The following is an 18,059-nucleotide window of genomic DNA, read 5'->3' on the forward strand; positions in this document are numbered from 1 at the left end:
GGCCTTGTCAACCTGTGGTCAGGTGTGGTATCATTAATATTCAACACATCCCTGATAGCCTCTATCATCAATTGCACCCCTTTTGCAAGAGATGCGGACCCCCGCAACACATCCCCATTACTGTCTGTGTTAGAATCGGTATCCGTGTCATCTTGCATGACATGAACAAGCGCACGTTTGTGGGGGGTATATAGCGGAGCGTCCTGAGGTACCAGAAATCGGCCATATTGCCATAGAGCTCTGTAATACCTGGGTTGCAGATTCATTACTTGCAACCCTGTCAGAAATCTGAGAAATCCAAGATTTGATAGAGGAAAACCACTCAGGCTCCCTTGCTGGTATCTGTGCTAAACCAGTGCTATCCTGATTACATGGAATGGGATCATCCTGGGAGGACAAATCCTCTGCAGCATATGACACAGTGTCCCTTGACATAGCTAAAGGAGGCCACCAAACACTCCACACACACACACACACACACACACACACACACACACACACACACACACACACACACACACACACGTGAGGGAAGACAGAGTTTCCCCCCCAAGAATGGCAAGAGAGACACAGAGATTGGATCCAACCCATACACAGCGCTTTTACCAAAGGGAGACCCCTTGTCCCCCCCCCCCCTTCTACAACCCCTTGGTACCGTTTACAGATAGCTGGAGTTGCTGTGGAGGGACCCGATTTTCCTTCTCAGCGCTGTGCAGGCAGGAAAATGGCGCTGAAACGCTGCTTGGTCCACTCTGAGAAGCTCCGCCCCCTTAATGGCGCTGCCTTCCCGCTCTTCATGGATTAAACTGGCCTGAGGAATTAGTGCTGGCTGAGATCCGAGGACCCCGACAGGCTTCTGGACCAGTGTAGAGGGTAAGCGATGGCACAGGGCACCCCTCACAGTGCTGCACCGTGTACCGCTGAGCCTTCCCAGGAGCGCAGGTAATACTGCGCTCCCTCCTCACTACCGCCGTCTTCACACCAGCCCCCCGCTTGCTAGGGGAGTCTGTGTCTCACTCGCCACTTCTTCAGCTCTGTAAGGGGGTGGCACCGTGACACCATGTGGCGGGGAGCGATCCGACCCCTCTGGTGCTCAGTGTCCAGTCAGCGGAGACAGTGGCTCAGACCCCGCAGGGCAGACACTGCTCCCCCCCTTTAGTCCCTCGCTGCAGGGGGGCTGTTGCCAGCAGCTTCCCTGTAAAATAAAAAACTCTAACAAAACTTTTTACTAGGAAAACTCTGTAGAGCTCCCCTAGCTGTGACCGGCTCCTCCGGGCACATTTTCTAAACTGAGTCTGGCAAGAGGGGCATAGAGGGAGGAGCCAGCCCACGCTTTCAAACTCTAAAAGTGCCAATGGCTCCTGGTGGACCCGTCTATACCCCATGGTACTAATGTGGACCCCAGCATCTTCTAGGACGTAAGAGAAAGTAGGTTAAACTGGACAAGATTTATGTATATGACGGTAAAGTTCTAATAAAGTAGGGAGAATGTCTAATTTTAAGAGTTTAAAGTATTCACTGGAAAAACCATCCGGTTCAGGCATTTTACATGTGTGTAGAGAGGATATTGCCAAACTAATTTCCTCCTCAGTGATGTCTGAATCCAAAAACTCCTTTTGGTCAGACGTCCGATTAGGTAGTTTAGCTTCCCTTACAATAGCATGAAGAGAATCCGAGGGCGGAGGGTCAACAGAACACAAATTACTATAATATTCGTGAAAAGCCTCCGAAATATCAGAAGTTCGTGTCAAGGGGGGGGGGGGGGGGGGGGGGGGGGGGGGGGTGGGGGGGAATCAACTTTTTTTTTTATGGACACTATGTGATTTTTACGTTTATATGTTTTAGTAAAAGAGGCTAGTACACGTCCTAGTCGCGTACCCCATCTATAGTATCTGCTTTTTGTAAAGTCTATACGTGACTGTGCTTGGGCTATCAAAAAATGATCACGTAAAGATTTAGCTTGAGCGTATGCAGTGAAGTTTGCCTCCGAAGGAGTAACCTGTCACATGTTTAATCAGTCCCGTACAAGGGTTTTCTCTTTATTTTTCAGTGTCAAAAACTGTTCACCTAAATATTTTTCTCAGTCTGGTTGTGCTTTGCTTCAGTCCAGTGAGATAAAAAATGTAAATAATAAAAGCATTTTTTGTGAAAGTCCTTTTTTTCAAAATAAACTTAAATATTTGATTTACTTTTATCAAAATATATAAGTGACGTCATAAACATTCTACAGCTACTGTAAATAGAAACTGCCGGATGTGCTTGGCTGTCGCCTATAATGGAAAGGTCGTACCGTATGTGGCACGCTGTAAGTACCAGTATGTCAGCCAGCTGTAATAATAACCACAGTTACAGTGCACCTGTACCATGACAGAGAAACCTAGCGGACCACCAGGCAGCAGAGCAGAGCCAGGCACTGCAGCACCCGGAACTGCCGGAAGTTGGCATTAACCAGTCAGCGGGCGGAGAGGCGCAGGCGATACACAGCGATTGGCCCATTCGGGTATGGTCAGGTGACATTATCAGCCTTCCGTGCATGATTCAAAATACAACCGTCGTGGCGTGCAGTCAGTGACTCAGTGGCGACTCTGCGGGAGCCGCTGCCTCTCCATCATATACACAGCTCAGCGGCCGCTCACTAGCTGCAGGAGAAGCGACACCCGGGATCACCGTACAGCTGCATCCTCTGTGAGTAGTTTGTGTGTGTCAGATGGCTCATTCTAGTATCTCGGAGTACAGTAGATGTACCTTCTTCCCACCAACCTTCTGGTTGCTGCTGTATAGAGTCTGTGCATGCATGTACACCCCACTTGTATGTACTGTATATACCAATGACGAAATGTGTGACCCCCTTCACCAGTCCACAAATCGTTCTGCTCTAGAACTCCCCACTTCATTTGTTTCATTAGTGATTGCAGTCACCTCTTCTCATGAAGGCTAGTCCTGATTCTGACTACTGACCGCAACCTGCCTACAAACAGGTAATTGCAATCATAAATAAAGTGGGAAGTCCAGGTGCAGCGCTTTTTGTACCTTTTATAAGGTGTCATGTTGTAGGGTATGGGTGTGTTATGGTATGCCGGCGGCTGTGCTTCCGGCGCCGGAAGCCCGACCGCCGGCATACCGACAGCGTGGCGAGCGCAAATGAGTCCCTTGCGGACTCGCTACGCTGCAGTATTTATTCTCCCTCCAGGCGGGTCGTGGACCCCACAAGGGAGAAAAGCTGTTGGTATGCCGGCTGTCGGGATTCCGGCGCCGGTATACTGTGCGCCGGGATCCCGACAGTCGGCAACCTGAAGACCACCCGTAGGGTATATGTGTCTCTGTGCACATAATGTACACACAGGGTGGCCCAAAAGTAGCTATACAGTAATGAGATTTCATTATTCTTTTTGTTGTAGAGTTGAAATGATGTGAGTATTAGTATACATATAGTAATAGAAATATACTTTTACCTACTTTAGGCATACTTGCCTACCTGACCCTCTCCATGAGGGAGAAAATGCTCTGTTCCTGGACTTTCCTGGTAATGTATGAATCATACATTACCAGGAAAGTCCAGAAACAGAGCATTTTCTCCCTCATGGAGAGGGTCAGGTAGGCAAGTATGACTTTAGGCCACCCTGAATAGTGGCCACACAATGTTATTGAACAAGCCCTATAGTTGTCTGATTCTCAGAACACATACAGCAGCCAACTACGTCCCGCAGGACAGTGTGGACAAGGTTTCAGCAACATATATTCAATGTGTAATACGTTTGGGACACTTTCAAGAAAAGACTGGCTTGAGGATGAACGACATGGACGTGAAAGGGTTAAACAAAGGAAAACCACTTGGGTTTCTAAATAAAATTATTACACTCTCAAAACATTACACCTTGCACTTACTGTTAGCTACCCAATTCTGCCACCTGTAATAAGATTTGGTTCCACAGAAAAGTGGCAAATCGCATGTGCTTTACCTCTGATCTGATGCGCGGTCCCGTGATTGGAGCCCCTAGATCGGAAGTACTGCACTATAGATATATTATACTGACAGCCTGGGCTGGGGCCATATATGATACAGCATATGCACAAAGGCTGCATACGCTGTATCATATGCGATCCTGCCGCTGGGAAGCTGCCTGACAGTTCAAGGGTGATCGTATGCGACTTTTCCACTCTGAGAAGTCGCATAAGTGTATGGGCATCTTAATTCAACACAGTCGGGTAAATATATGAAGCAATGATAAGAGTGGAGAAGTTGCCCATGGCAACCAATCAGCTGCTCTGTATAATTTCTCTGACGTCCTAGTGGATGCTGGGGACTCCGTAAGGACCATGGGGAATAGACGGCTCCGCAGGAGACTGGGCACACTAAAAGAAAGATTTGGTACTACCTGGTGTGCACTGGCTCCTCCCTCTATGCCCCTCCTCCAGACCTCAGTTAGATTTCTGTGCCCGGCCTAGCTGGATGCACACTAGGGGCTCTCCTGAGCTCCTAGAAAGAAAGTATATATTAGGTTTTTTATTTTACGGTGAGACCTGCTGGCAACAGGCTCACTGCAACGAGGGACTAAGGGGAGAAGAAGCGAACCTACCTGCTTGCAGCTAGCTTGGGCTTCTTAGGCTACTGGACACCATTAGCTCCAGAGGGATCGACCGCAGGACCCGTCCTTGGTGTTCGTTCCCGGAGCTGCGCCGCCGTCCCCCTTACAGAGCCAGAAGCAAGAAGATGGTCCGGAAAATCGGCGGCAGAAGACTTCAGTCTTCACCAAGGTAGCGCACAGCACTGCAGCTGTGCGCCATTGCTCCTCATACACACTTCACACTCCGGTCACTGAGGGTGCAGGGCGCTGGGGGGGGGGGGGGGGGGGCGCCCTGAGCAGCAATAATATTACCTTGGCTGGCAAAATAACCACAATATATAGCCCCAGAGGCTATATATGTGGTAATTACCCCTGCCAGAATACAGAAAAAAGCGGGAGAAAAGTCAGCCGAAAAAGGGGCGGAGCCATCTCCCTCAGCACACTGGCGCCATTTCTCCCTCACAGTTCCGCTGGAAGGAAGCTCCCTGACTCTCCCCTGCAGTCTACACTACAGAAAATGGTAAAAAAGAGAGGGGGGGGGGGCACAGATTTGAGGTGCAGTAAATATTATAGGAGCTATAGGGGACATAATTCAGTTAGTCCCTGCATTATATAGCGCTCTGGTGTGTGCTGGCATACTCTCTCTCTGTCTCCCCAAAGGGCTTTTGTGGGGTCCTGTCTCCTTTAAGAGCATTCCCTGTGTGTGTGTGCGGTGTGTCGGTACGGCTGTGTCGACATGTTTGATGAGGAGACTTATGTGGAGGCGGAGCAGATGCCTATAAATGTGATGTCACCCCCTGCGGGGCAGACACCTGAGTGGATGGACTTATGGAAGGAATTACGTGCAAGTGTCGACTCCTTACATAAAAAATTTGACGACATGCCAAATGCGGACAGCCGGCTTCTCAGCTCTTGCCTGCCCAGGCAATTCAAAGGCCATCAGGGGCTCTAAAACGCCCACTACCTCAGATGGCAGACACAGATGTCGACACGGATACTGATACCAGTGTCGACGACGATGAGTCAAATTTAATGTCCACTAGGGCTATTCGTGGCATGATTGAGGCAATGAAAGAGGTTTTACACCTTTCTGATATAAACCCAGGTACCTCAAAAAAGGGTATTATGTTTGGGGAGAAAAAACTACCAATAGTTTTTCCCCCATCTGAAGAATTAAATGAAGTGTGTGAAGAAGCGTGGGCTTTCCCTGATAAGAAATTGGTGATTTCAAAAAAATTACTAATGGTGTTCCCTTTCTCGCCAGAGGATAGGTCACGTTGGGAAACTCCCCCTAGGGTGGATAAAGCGCTCACACGTTTGTCTAAAAAGGTGGCACTACCGTCTCCGGATACGGCCGCCCTAAAGGAACCTGCTGATAGAAAGCAAGAGGCTATCCTAAAGTCTATATATACACACACTGGTGTTATACTGAGACCAGCTATTGCTTCAGCGTGGATGTGCAGTGCTGCTGCTGCTTGGTCAGATTCCCTGTCAGAAAATATTGACACCCTGGACAGGGACACTATATTGCTAACCGTAGAGCATATAAAAGACTCAGTCTTGTACATGAGAGATGCACAGAGGGAGATCTGCCGGCTGGCATCTAGAATAAGTGCATTGTCCATTTCTGCTAGGAGAGGTTTATGGACTCGGCAGTGGACAGGGGATGCAGATTCTAAAAGGCACATGGAAGTTTTGCCTTATAAGGGTGAGGAGTTATTCGGGGATGGTCTCTCAGACCTTGTTTCCACCGCAACAGCTGGGAAGTCAGCATTTTTACCCCATGTCCCCTCACAGCCTAAAAAAGCGCCGTACTATCAGGTGTAGTCCTTTCGACCCCAGAGAAACAGGCGGGGAAAAGGCGGGTCCTTTCTGTCTAGAGGCAGAGGAAGGGAAAAAAAAAAATCTGCACCACGCAGCAGGTTCCCAGGAACAAAAGTCCTCCCCCGCTTCTTCCAAATCCGCCGCATGACGGTGGGGCTCCACAGGCGGAGCCAGGTACGGTGGGGGGCCGCCTCAAAAATTTCAGCGATCAGTGGGTTCACTCACGGGTGGATCCCTGGATCCTTCAAGTAGTATCTCAGGGGTACAAGCTGGAATTCGAGGCGACTCCCCCCCGCCGTTTCCTCAAATCGGCCTTACCGACAATTCCCTCGAGCAGGGAGGCTGTACTAGAGGCAATTCACAAGCTGTATTCCCAGCAGGTGATAGTCAAAGTACCCCTACTTCAACAAGGACGGGGTTACTATTCCACACTGTTTGTGGTACCGAAACCGGACGGTTCGGTGAGACCCATTTTAAATTTGAAATCCTTGAACACATACATAAAAAAATCAAAGTTCAAGATGGAATCGCTCAGGGCGGTTATTGCAAGCCTGGACGAGGGGGATTACATGGTATCCCTGGACATCAAGGATGCTTACCTGCATGTCCCAATTTACCTTCCTCACCAGGAGTACCTCAGATCTGTGGTACAGGATTGCCATTACCAATTCCAGACACTACCGTTTGGACTGTCCACGGCACCGAGGGTGTTTACCAAGGTAATGGCAGAAATGATGATACTCCTTCGAAAAAAGGGAGTTTTAATTATCCCGTACTTGGACGATCTCTTAATAAAGGCGAGGTCCAGGGAGCAGTTACTGGTCCCAGTAGCACTATCTCGGGAAGTGCTACAACAGCATGGCTGGATTCTAAACATTCCAAAGTCACAACTGGTTCCTTCCACACGCTTACTGTTCCTGGGGATGATTCTGGACACAGAACAGAAAAAAGTGTTTCTCCCGCAGGAGAAAGCCAAGGAGCTGTCATCTCTAGTCAGAGACCTCCTAAAACCAAAACGGGTATCGGTGCATCACTGCACACGAGTCCTGGGAAAAATGGTGGCTTCGTACGAAGCAATTCCATTCGGCAGGTTCCATGCAAGGACCTTCCAGTGGGACCTCTTGGACAAGTGGTCGGGATCGCATCTTCAGATGCATCAACTGATAACCCTGTCTCCAAAGACCAGGGTGTCTCTACTGTGGTGGCTGCAGAGTGCTCAGTGATCGCGCTGAGGCCCCCAAAAAGTGGGTCCCAGGGACCCCTCACTTTTAAAAATTGGGGTCCAACCGGTCCTTTTCTGGGTCCCATTGGGTTAAAGGCTCTTATTGATCTTAATCTTATTTGGACACCACAAAAAAGAGTTGCAAGGTGAGAGGATGGGGTGACAATGCTGCTGGGTTGTGTAGCATGCAGGTCACCCTGCACCAGAGCTGTAACTAGACATTTTGGTGCCCTTTGGCAGAAAGTGAATTGATGCCCCACCTCCAAGATCCCAGAATGCAGGCAGTGCGCGCCGCAGGCGCGCTGCAAAAATTTAGGGGCGTGGCTTCATGGGGAGGGGGCGTGGCCACATAATAGTGCCAATTCACATTACGCCACACAGTAGTGCCGCTTATACCCCTTTTCCACTAGCTCAAAAAACACGGATAAATGCACGGGGGCGCGCATTTACCCGTGTTTTTTGCAAGTGGAAAAGGGTAAACCCGGATCAAGTGATCCGGGAATCCTACCCTGGTAGCTAGCCGGGTTGAACACGTATTCAACCCGGCTAGCTGTCTAGTGTGAACGGGAGCCGTGTCGAGGTGACACGGCTCCCGTTCACAGTGCATAGGGAAGGCGGCGCTGGGAGATCATGTGATCTCCCTGCGCCGCCCCTGCCGTGTCACTAGAAGCGTCACCAACCCGGCATTTGCCGGGTTGTGACTGCTAATGGGAAAGGGACCGAGCACGGGTCGCAGCAGGGGGCAGCTCCCGTGTCAGGCTCCCGGCTGCGACCCGTGCTCGTTAGTGGAAAAGGGGTATTATACACATTGCACCAAGTAGAATCTCCTATACACACTGCGCCAGTTAGTGCACGTTATACATATTGCTCCAGATAGAACACATCATACACAATGCGACAGGTAGAGCATGTTACACACACTGCGCCAGATAGAGCACATTACACACAATGCGACAGGTAGAGCATGTTACACACATTGCGCCAGATAGAGCACGTTACACACATTGCGCCAGGTACAGCACGTTACACAAATTGCGCCAGGTACAGCACGTTACACACAATGCGCCAGATAGAGGATCACATACACATTGCAGCCACCACCTCAGACCCCCACTACTTGATGTGCAGGCTAGAGGTGGTGTAATATGGCTAGGGAGAGAGAGAGGGGGGACAGGATCCAACCTGCTGTTGCTAGTGGCTGCTATCACATGTCTCCCTGCAGCTCAGCCTCTTGGGCTCCATGAGCTGAATGTTCAGAGCTGCCCTCACCCCTGGCTTGTGCCTAGCCCTGTCCTATGCTGGGAGCTGGCTGCACACAGTAATAACTGTATGGACACTGCAGCCCTCCCCCAGCACCTCCGAGCTCCGTTCACAGCACAGCCTACTAAATCAAGCAGAGGGCGGCTGCCGCTGATCTCCATAAATCCTGGGTGTACAGTGAGAGCTTCGTGATGGATTACATAGGATCAAGGACGGACTTTGCTAGGGGATGTGAACTGCGGTAGTGCACTGTAGCCGCCCTTTCCCTCCTTCACTGCCAGATCCTCCTGTGCGGTGTGCTCCTGGACATACTCCCCAACCCCATCCCCGCTGCTGCTGCGCTTACTGAAGCATGCGGGACATCAGAGGTGCGTGGCCCCCCTCCCCCATGTGATTCATATCTAAAACACTGCATCAGCCGATCAGAACTGCAGCAGCGCCAGCACTAAACATGCTGGCAGCTGCTGGGTTATGAATACACAGACGGTCACTCACTGTCGCGGCCAGAGCGCCCGGGAAGCAGGGAAGAGTCGAATACACTTTTTCTGAAGGGGTGTGTCCCTGGGGACGCGCTCCACTCAGATTGGCTAGAGGTGTAATGATTGATGTCTCCCTTGACCAAGAGGCTCCTTCTCCACATATTTAGTGCTCTCTGCAGCCGGACAAGGTAGAAATCAATCATTACACCTCCAGCCAATCCCAGTGGAGCGCGTCCCCGGGGACCCACCCATTCAGAAAAAGTGAGTCCCTGGGTCTTATTTTCTCTATCGTCCTAGTGGATGCTGGGGTTCCTGAAAGGACCATGGGGAATAGCGGCTCCGCAGGAGACAGGGCACAAAAAGTAAAGCTTTTTCAGATCAGGTGGTGTGCACTGGCTCCTCCCCCTATGACCCTCCTCCAGACTCCAGTTAGATTTTTGTGCCCGGCCGAGAAGGGTGCAATCTAGGTGGCTCTCCTAAAGAGCTGCTTAGACAAAGTTTAGCTAGGTTTTCTATTTTACAGTGATTCCTGCTGGCAACAGGATCACTGCAGCGAGGGACTGAGGGGAGAAGGAGTCAACTCACCTGCGTGCAGGATGGATTGGCTTCTTGGCTACTGGACATCAAGCTCCAGAGGGACGATCACAGGTACAGCCTGGATGGTCACCGGAGCCGCGCCGCCGGCCCCCTTGCAGATGCTGAAGTCAGAAGAGGTCCAGAATCGGCGGCTGAAGACTCCTGCAGTCTTCTAAAGGTAGCGCACAGCACTGCAGCTGTGCGCCATTTTCCTCTCAGCACACTTCACACGGCAGTCACTGAGGGTGCAGGGCGCTGGGAGGGGGGCGCCCTGGGAGGCAAATGAATACCTATAAAGGCTAAAAATACCTCACATATAGCCCCTAGAGGCTATATGGAGATATTTAACCCCTGCCTGATTTTTCTAAATAGCGGGAGACGAGCCCGCCAGAAAAGGGGCGGGGCCTATCTCCTCAGCACACGGCGCCATTTCCTCTCACAGCTCCGCTGGTCAGGACGGCTCCCAAGTCTCTCCCCTGCACTGCACTACAGAAACAGGGTAAAACAGAGAGGGGGGGGCAAATTTATGGCGATATTTTGATATAACAAAGCAGCTATAAGGGAGCACTTATTATAAGGCTATCCCTGATATATATATATATATAGCGCTTTTGGTGTGTGCTGGCAAACTCTCCCTCTGTCTCCCCAAAGGGCTAGTGGGTCCTGTCTTCGTTAGGAGCATTCCCTGTGTGTCTGCTGTGTGTCGGTACGTGTGTGTCGACATGTATGAGGACGATATTGGTGTGGAGGCGGAGCAATTGCCAAATATGAGGATGTCACCCCCTAGGGAGTCGACACCAGAATGGATGCCTTTATTTATGGAACTACGGGATAGTGTCAACACGCTAAAGCAGTCGTTTGACGACATGAGGCGGCCGGACAATCAATTAGTGCCTGTCCAGGCGACTCAAACACCGTCAGGGGCTGTGAAACGCCCTTTGCCTCAGTCGGTCGACACAGACCCAGACGCAGGCACTGACTCCAGTGGTGACGGTGACGATTCAACCGTATTTTCCAGTAGGGCCACACGTTATATGATTTTGGCAATGAAGGAGGCGTTACATTTAGCTGATACTACAGGTACCACTAAACAGGGTATTATGTGGGGTATGAAAAAACTACCTATAGTTTTTCCTGAATCAGAAGAATTAACTGACGTGTGTAATGAAGCGTGGGTTGCCCCTGATAAAAAGCTGATAATTTCAAAGAAATTATTGGCATTATACCCTTTCCCGCCAGAGGTTAGGGAGCGCTGGGAAACACCTCCTAGGGTGGACAAGGCGCTAACACGCTTATCTAAACAAGTGGCGTTACCCTCTCCTGAGACGGCCGCACTTAAAGATCCATCAGATAGGCGGATGGAAAATATCCAAAAAAGTATATACACACATGCAGGTGTTATACTACGACCAGCTGTAGCGACTGCCTGGATGGGCAGTGCTGGGGTAGTTTGGTCAGAGTCCCTGATTGAAAATATTGATACCCTGGACAGGGACAATATTTTACTGTCGTTAGAACAAATAAAGGATGCATTTCTTTATATGCGTGATGCACAGAGGGATATCTGCACACTGGCATCACGGGTAAGTGCTATGTCCATTTCGGCCAGAAGAGCTTTATGGACGCGACAGTGGACAGGCGATGCGGATTCAAAACGGCATATGGAAGTTTTGCCGTATAAAGGGGAGGAGTTATTTGGAGTCGGTCTATCAGATTTGGTGGCCACGGCTACAGCCGGGAAATCCACCTTTCTACCTCAAGTCACTCCCCAACAGAAAAAGGCACCGACTTTTCAACCGCAGCCCTTTCGTTCCTTTAAAAATAAGAGAGCAAAGGGCTATTCATATCTGCCACGAGGCAGAGGTCGAGGGAAGAGACAGCAACACGCAGCTCCTTCCCAGGAACAGAAGCCCTCCCCGGCTTCTACAAAAGCCTCAGCATGACGCTGGGGCTTCTCAAGCGGACTCGGGGACGGTGGGCGGTCGTCTCAAAAATTACAGCGCGCAGTGGGCTCACTCGCAGGTAGATCCCTGGATCCTGCAGATAATATCTCAAGGGTACAGGTTGGAATTAGAGACAGATCCACCTCGCCGTTTCCTGAAGTCTGCTTTACCAACGTCCCCCTCCGAAAGGGAGACGGTTTTGGAAGCCATTCACAAGCTGTACTCTCAGCAGGTGATAGTCAAGGTACCTCTTCTACAACAAGGGAAGGGGTATTATTCCACTCTTTTTGTGGTACCGAAGCCGGATGGCTCGGTAAGGCCTATTCTAAATCTGAAGTCCTTGAACCTGTACATAAAGAAGTTCAAGTTCAAGATGGAGTCACTCAGAGCAGTGATAGCGAACCTGGAAGAGGGGGACTTTATGGTATCCTTGGACATCAAGGATGCGTATCTCCACGTTCCAATTTACCCCTCACACCAGGGGTACCTCAGGTTCGTTGTACAAAACTGTCACTATCAGTTTCAGACGCTGCCGTTCGGATTGTCCACGGCACCTCGGATCTTTACAAAGGTAATGGCCGAGATGATGATTCTTCTTCGAAGAAAAGGCATATTAATTATCCCATACTTGGACGATCTCCTAATAAGGGCGAGGTCCAGAGAACAGCTAGAGATGGGATTAGCACTGTCTCAAGAAGTGCTAAAACAGCACGGGTGGATTCTGAATATTCCAAAATCCCAGTTAATGCCGACAACTCGTCTGCTGTTCCTAGGGATGATTCTGGACACGGTTCAGAAAAAGGTTTTTCTCCCGGAGGAAAAAGCCAAGGAGTTATCCGACCTTGTCAGGAACCTCCTAAAACCAGGAAAGGTGTCTGTACATCAATGCACAAGAGTCCTGGGAAAAATGGTGGCTTCTTACGAAGCAATTCCATTCGGCAGATTCCACGCAAGAATTTTCCAAAGGGATCTGTTGGACAAATGGTCAGGGTCGCATCTTCAGATGCACCTACGGATAACCCTGTCTCCAAGGACAAGGGTGTCTCTTCTGTGGTGGTTGCAGAGTCCTCATCTATTGGAGGGCCGCAGATTCGGCATACAGGATTGGATCCTGGTGACCACGGACGCCAGCCTGAGAGGCTGGGGAGCAGTCACACAAGGAAGAAACTTCCAGGGAGTATGGACGAGCCTGGAAACGTCTCTTCACATAAACATTCTGGAACTAAGAGCAATATACAATGCTCTAAGCCAGGCAGAACCTCTGCTTCAGGGAAAACCGGTGTTGATCCAGTCGGACAACATCACGGCAGTCGCCCATGTGAACAGACAGGGCGGCACAAGAAGCAGGAGTGCAATGGCAGAAGCTGCAAGGATTCTTCGCTGGGCAGAGAATCATGTGATGGCACTGTCAGCAGTGTTCATCCCGGGAGTGGACAACTGGGAAGCAGACTTCCTCAGCAGACACGATCTTCACCCGGGAGAGTGGGGACTTCATCCAGAAGTCTTCCACATGCTGGTAACCCGTTGGGAAAGACCAATGGTGGACATGATGGCGTCTCGCCTCAACAAAAAACTGGACAGGTATTGCGCCAGGTCAAGAGATCCGCAGGCAATAGCTGTGGACGCGCTGGTAACGCCTTGGGTGTACCAGTCGGTGTATGTGTTTCCTCCTCTGCCTCTCATACCAAAAGTATTGAGAATTATACTGCAAAGAGGCGTAAGAACGATACTAGTGGTTCCGGATTGGCCAAGAAGGACTTGGTACCCGGAACTTCAAGAGATGATCACGGAAGATCCGTGGCCTCTACCTCTAAGGAGGGACTTGCTTCAGCAGGGTCCCTGTCTGTTTCAAGACTTACCGCGGCTGCGTTTGACGGCATGGCGGTTGAACGCCGGATCCTAAAGGAAAAAGGCATGCCGGAAGAAGTCATTCCTACTTTGATTAAAGCAAGGAAGGAAGTAACCGTGCAACATTATCACCGAATTTGGCGAAAATATGTTGCGTGGTGCGAAGATCGGAGTGCTCCGACGGAGGAATTTCAACTGGGTCGATTCCTACATTTCCTGCAATCAGGATTGTCTATGGGTCTCAAATTGGGATCTATTAAGGTTCAAATTTCGGCCCTGTCGATTTTCTTTCAAAAAGAATTGGCTTCAGTCCCTGAAGTCCAGACCTTTGTTAAGGGAGTGCTGCATATACAGCCTCCTGTGGTGCCTCCAGTGGCACCGTGGGATCTCAATGTGGTTTTGGACTTTCTAAAATCTCATTGGTTTGAACCACTAAATAAGGTGGATTTGAAATATCTCACTTGGAAAGTGACCATGCTTCTAGCCCTGGCTTCTGCCAGGAGAGTATCAGAATTGGCAGCTTTATCTTATAAAAGCCCATATCTGATTTTCCATTCGGACAGGGCAGAACTGCGGACTCGTCCGCATTTTCTCCCTAAGGTGGTGTCAGCATTTCATCTGAACCAGCCTATTGTAGTGCCTGCGGCTACAAGTGACTTGGAGGACTCCAAGTTACTGGACGTTGTCAGAGCATTAAAAATATATATTGCAAGGACAGCTGGAGTCAGAAAATCTGACTCGGGTGCATACAATATAAACAACAACAAGATGGGTGCTCCTGCGTCTAAGCAGACGATTGCTCGTTGGATCTGTAGCACAATCCAACTTGCACATTCTGTGGCAGGCCTGCCACAGCCTAAATCTGTAAAGGCCCACTCCACAAGGAAGGTGGGCTCATCTTGGGCGGCTGCCCGAGGGGTCTCGGCATTACAACTTTGCCGAGCAGCTACGTGGTCAGGGGAGAACACGTTTGTAAAATTTTACAAATTTGATACTCTGGCTAAGGAGGACCTGGAGTTCTCTCATTCGGTGCTGCAGAGTCATCCGCACTCTCCCGCCCGTTTGGGAGCTTTGGTATAATCCCCATGGTCCTTTCAGGAACCCCAGCATCCACTAGGACGATAGAGAAAATAAGATTTTACTTACCGATAAATCTATTTCTCGGAGTCCGTAGTGGATGCTGGGCGCCCATCCCAAGTGCGGATTATCTGCATAAATTGTACATAGTTATTGTTAACTAATTCGGGTTATTGTTGAAGGAAGCCATCTTTCAGAGGCTCCGCTGTTATCATACTGTTAACTGGGTTTAGATCACAGGTTGTACGGTGTGATTGGTGTGGCTGGTATGAGTCTTACCCGGGATTCAAAATCCTCCCTTATTGTGTACGCTCGTCCGGGCACAGTACCTAACTGGAGTCTGGAGGAGGGTCATAGGGGGAGGAGCCAGTGCACACCACCTGATCTGAAAAAGCTTTACTTTTTGTGCCCTGTCTCCTGCGGAGCCGCTATTCCCCATGGTCCTTTCAGGAACCCCAGCATCCACTACGGACTCCGAGAAATAGATTTATCGGTAAGTAAAATCTTATTATTGGGTAAAATACGCGCTATGCCGCGTTTTTGCGATCACTGGTGCTCATCTTCTAGTGGGCCGCAGATTCGGCATACAGGACTGGGTCCTGGTGACCACGGATGCCAGCCTTCGGGGCTGGGGCGCAGTCACACAGGGAAAAAAATTTCCAGGGACTTTGGTCAAGTCAGGAGTCGTCCCTACACATAAACATTCTGGAACTGAGGGCCATTTACAATGCCCTAAGTCAGGCAAGGCCCCTGCTTCAAAACCAGCCGATTCTGATTCAATCAGACAACATCACGGCAGTCGCCCATGTAAACCGACAGGGCGGCACAAGAAGCAGGGTGGCCATGGCAGAAGCCACAAGGATTCTCCGATGGGCGGAAAATCACGTACTAGCACTGTCAGCAGTGTTCATTCCGGGAGTGGACAACTGGGAAGCAGACTTCCTCAGCAGACACGACCTACACCCGGGAGAGTGGGGACTTCATCCAGAAGTCTTGCTACTGTTGGTAAACCGCTGGGAAAGGCCACAGGTGGACATGATGGCGTCCCGCCTCAACAAGAAGCTAAAGAGATATTGCGCCAGGTCAAGGGACCCTCAGGCGATAGCTGTGGACGCTCTAGTGACACCGTGGGTGTACCAGTCGGTCTATGTGTTCCCTCCTCTGCCCCTCATACCAAAGGTACTGAGAATAATAAGAAGGCGAGGAGTAAGAACGATACTCGTGGTTCCGGATTGGCCAAGAAGAGCTTGGTACCCGGAACTTCAAGAAATGTTATCAGAGGACCCATGGCCTCTACCGCTCAGACAGGATCTGCTACAGCAGGGACCCTGTCTGTTCCAAGACTTACCGCGGCTGCGTTTGACGGCATGGCGGTTGAATTCCGGATCCTAAAGGAAAAGGGCATTCCGGAGGAAGTCATTCCTACGCTGATAAAAGCCAGGAAAGAAGTAACCGCAAACCATTATCACCGCATTTGGCGAAAATATGTTGCGTGGTGTGAGGCCAGGAAGGCCCCTACAGAGGAATTTCAGCTGGGTCGTTTTCTGCACTTCCTACAGTCAGGAGTGACTATGGGCCTAAAATTGGGTTCCATTAAGGTCCAGATTTCGGCTCTGTCGATTTTCTTCCAGAAAGAACTGGCTTCTCTGCCTGAAGTTCAGACTTTTGTAAAGGGAGTGCTTAATATTCAGCCCCCTTTTGTGCCTCCTGTGGCACCTTGGGATCTCAATGTGGTGTTGAGTTTCCTAAAATCACATTGGTTTGAACCACTTAAAACCGTGGATCTCAAATATCTCACGTGGAAAGTGGTCATGTTATTGGCCTTGGCTTTGGCCAGGCGTGTGTCAGAATTGGCGGCTTTTGTCATGTAAAAGCCCTTATCTGATTTTCCATATGGATAGGGCAGAATTGAGGACTCGTCCCCAGTTTCTCCCTAAGGTGGTATCAGCTTTTCACTTGAACCAACCTATTGTGGTGCCTGCGGCTACTAAGGACTTGGAGGATTCCAAGTTACTGGACGTAGTCAGGGCCTTGAAAATGTATGTTTCCAGGACGGCTGGAGTCAGGAAAACTGACTCGCTTTTTATCCTGTATGCACCCAACAAAATAGGTGCTCCTGCTTCTAAGCAGACTATTGCTCGCTGGATTTGTAGCACAATTCAGCTGGCGCATTCTGCGGCTGGATTGCCGCATCTTAAATCAGTGAAAGCCCATTCCACGAGGAAGGTGGGCTCATCTTGGGCGGCTGCCCGAGGGGGTCTCGGCTTTACAACTTTACCGAGCTGCTACTTGGTCAGGGGCAAACACGTTTGCTAAATTCTACAAATTTGATACCCTGGCTGAGGAGGACCTGGAGTTCTCTCATTCGGTGCTGCAGAGTCATCCGCACTCTCCCGCCCGTTTGGGAGCTTTGGTATAATCCCCATGGTCCTTACGGAGTCCCCAGCATCCACTAGGACGTCAGAGAAAATAAGAATTTACTCACCGGTAATTCTATTTCTCATAGGGGTATATGCAATTCACGGCGAATCGCGGCAAATTATCGCCGTTTTTTAATTCGACACAATTCGACATGTGAATTCCGGCAGGTGGCTGCCGGAATTCACCATATTCAATGAAAAATGGATTCGACAGTCCCGCGGGCGAAAATCGTCCGATTTGCCGGATTTTGCCGCGATTTAAAAAAACGGGAAAAACCCGGAAAAAAAAAATGGCGTGGGGTCCCCCCTCCAAAGCATAACCAGCCTCAGGCTCTTCGAGCTGGTCCTGGTTCTAAAAATGCGGGGAAAAATTGGGCATGGATCCCCCGTATTTTTAAAACCAGCACCGGGCTCTGCGTCTGGTGCAAAAAATACGGAGGACAAAACGAGCAGGGGTCCCCCGTATTTTTCACACCAGCATCGGGCTCCACTAGCTGGACAGATAATGCCACAGCCGGGGGTCACTTTTATACAGTGCCCTGCGGCCGTGGCATTAAATATCCAACTAGTCACCCCTGGCCGGGGTACCCTGGGGGAGTGGGGACCCCTTCAATCAAGGGGTGTCCCCCCCCCCCCCCCCCCAGCCACCCAAGGGCCAGGGGTGAAGCCCGAGGCTGTCTCCCCCCCCCCCATCAAAAGGCTGTGGATGGGAGGCTGATAGCCTTGAGAAAAATGTCAGAATATTGTTTTTTCCAGTAGTACTACAAGTCCCAGCAAGCCTCCCCCGCAAGCTGGTACTTGGAGAACCACAAGTACCAGCATGCGGGAGAAAAACGGGTCCGCTG

The 18,059-nt window shown here is 50.2% G+C and overlaps 1 protein-coding gene across 2 annotated transcripts in view; it reads left to right on the forward strand.

Annotated features, from left to right (window-relative positions):
• Nucleotides 1–2,441: 2,441 nt before the first annotated feature.
• Nucleotides 2,442–18,059, forward strand: part of STK17B (serine/threonine kinase 17b) — a 301,296-nt gene continuing 285,678 nt past the window's right edge. The window contains exon 1 of one of the 2 annotated variants that reach the window (XM_063934142.1): nucleotides 2,442–2,685. The gene's annotated coding sequence lies outside the window, so the exon portion shown is untranslated. The remainder of the gene's footprint in view (nucleotides 2,686–18,059) is intronic. The other variant, XM_063934141.1, reaches the window with a different exon arrangement.

Source organism: Pseudophryne corroboree, chromosome 7 (genome assembly GCF_028390025.1).
Source record: "Pseudophryne corroboree isolate aPseCor3 chromosome 7, aPseCor3.hap2, whole genome shotgun sequence".
NCBI classification, from domain to species: Eukaryota; Metazoa; Chordata; class Amphibia; order Anura; family Myobatrachidae; genus Pseudophryne; species Pseudophryne corroboree.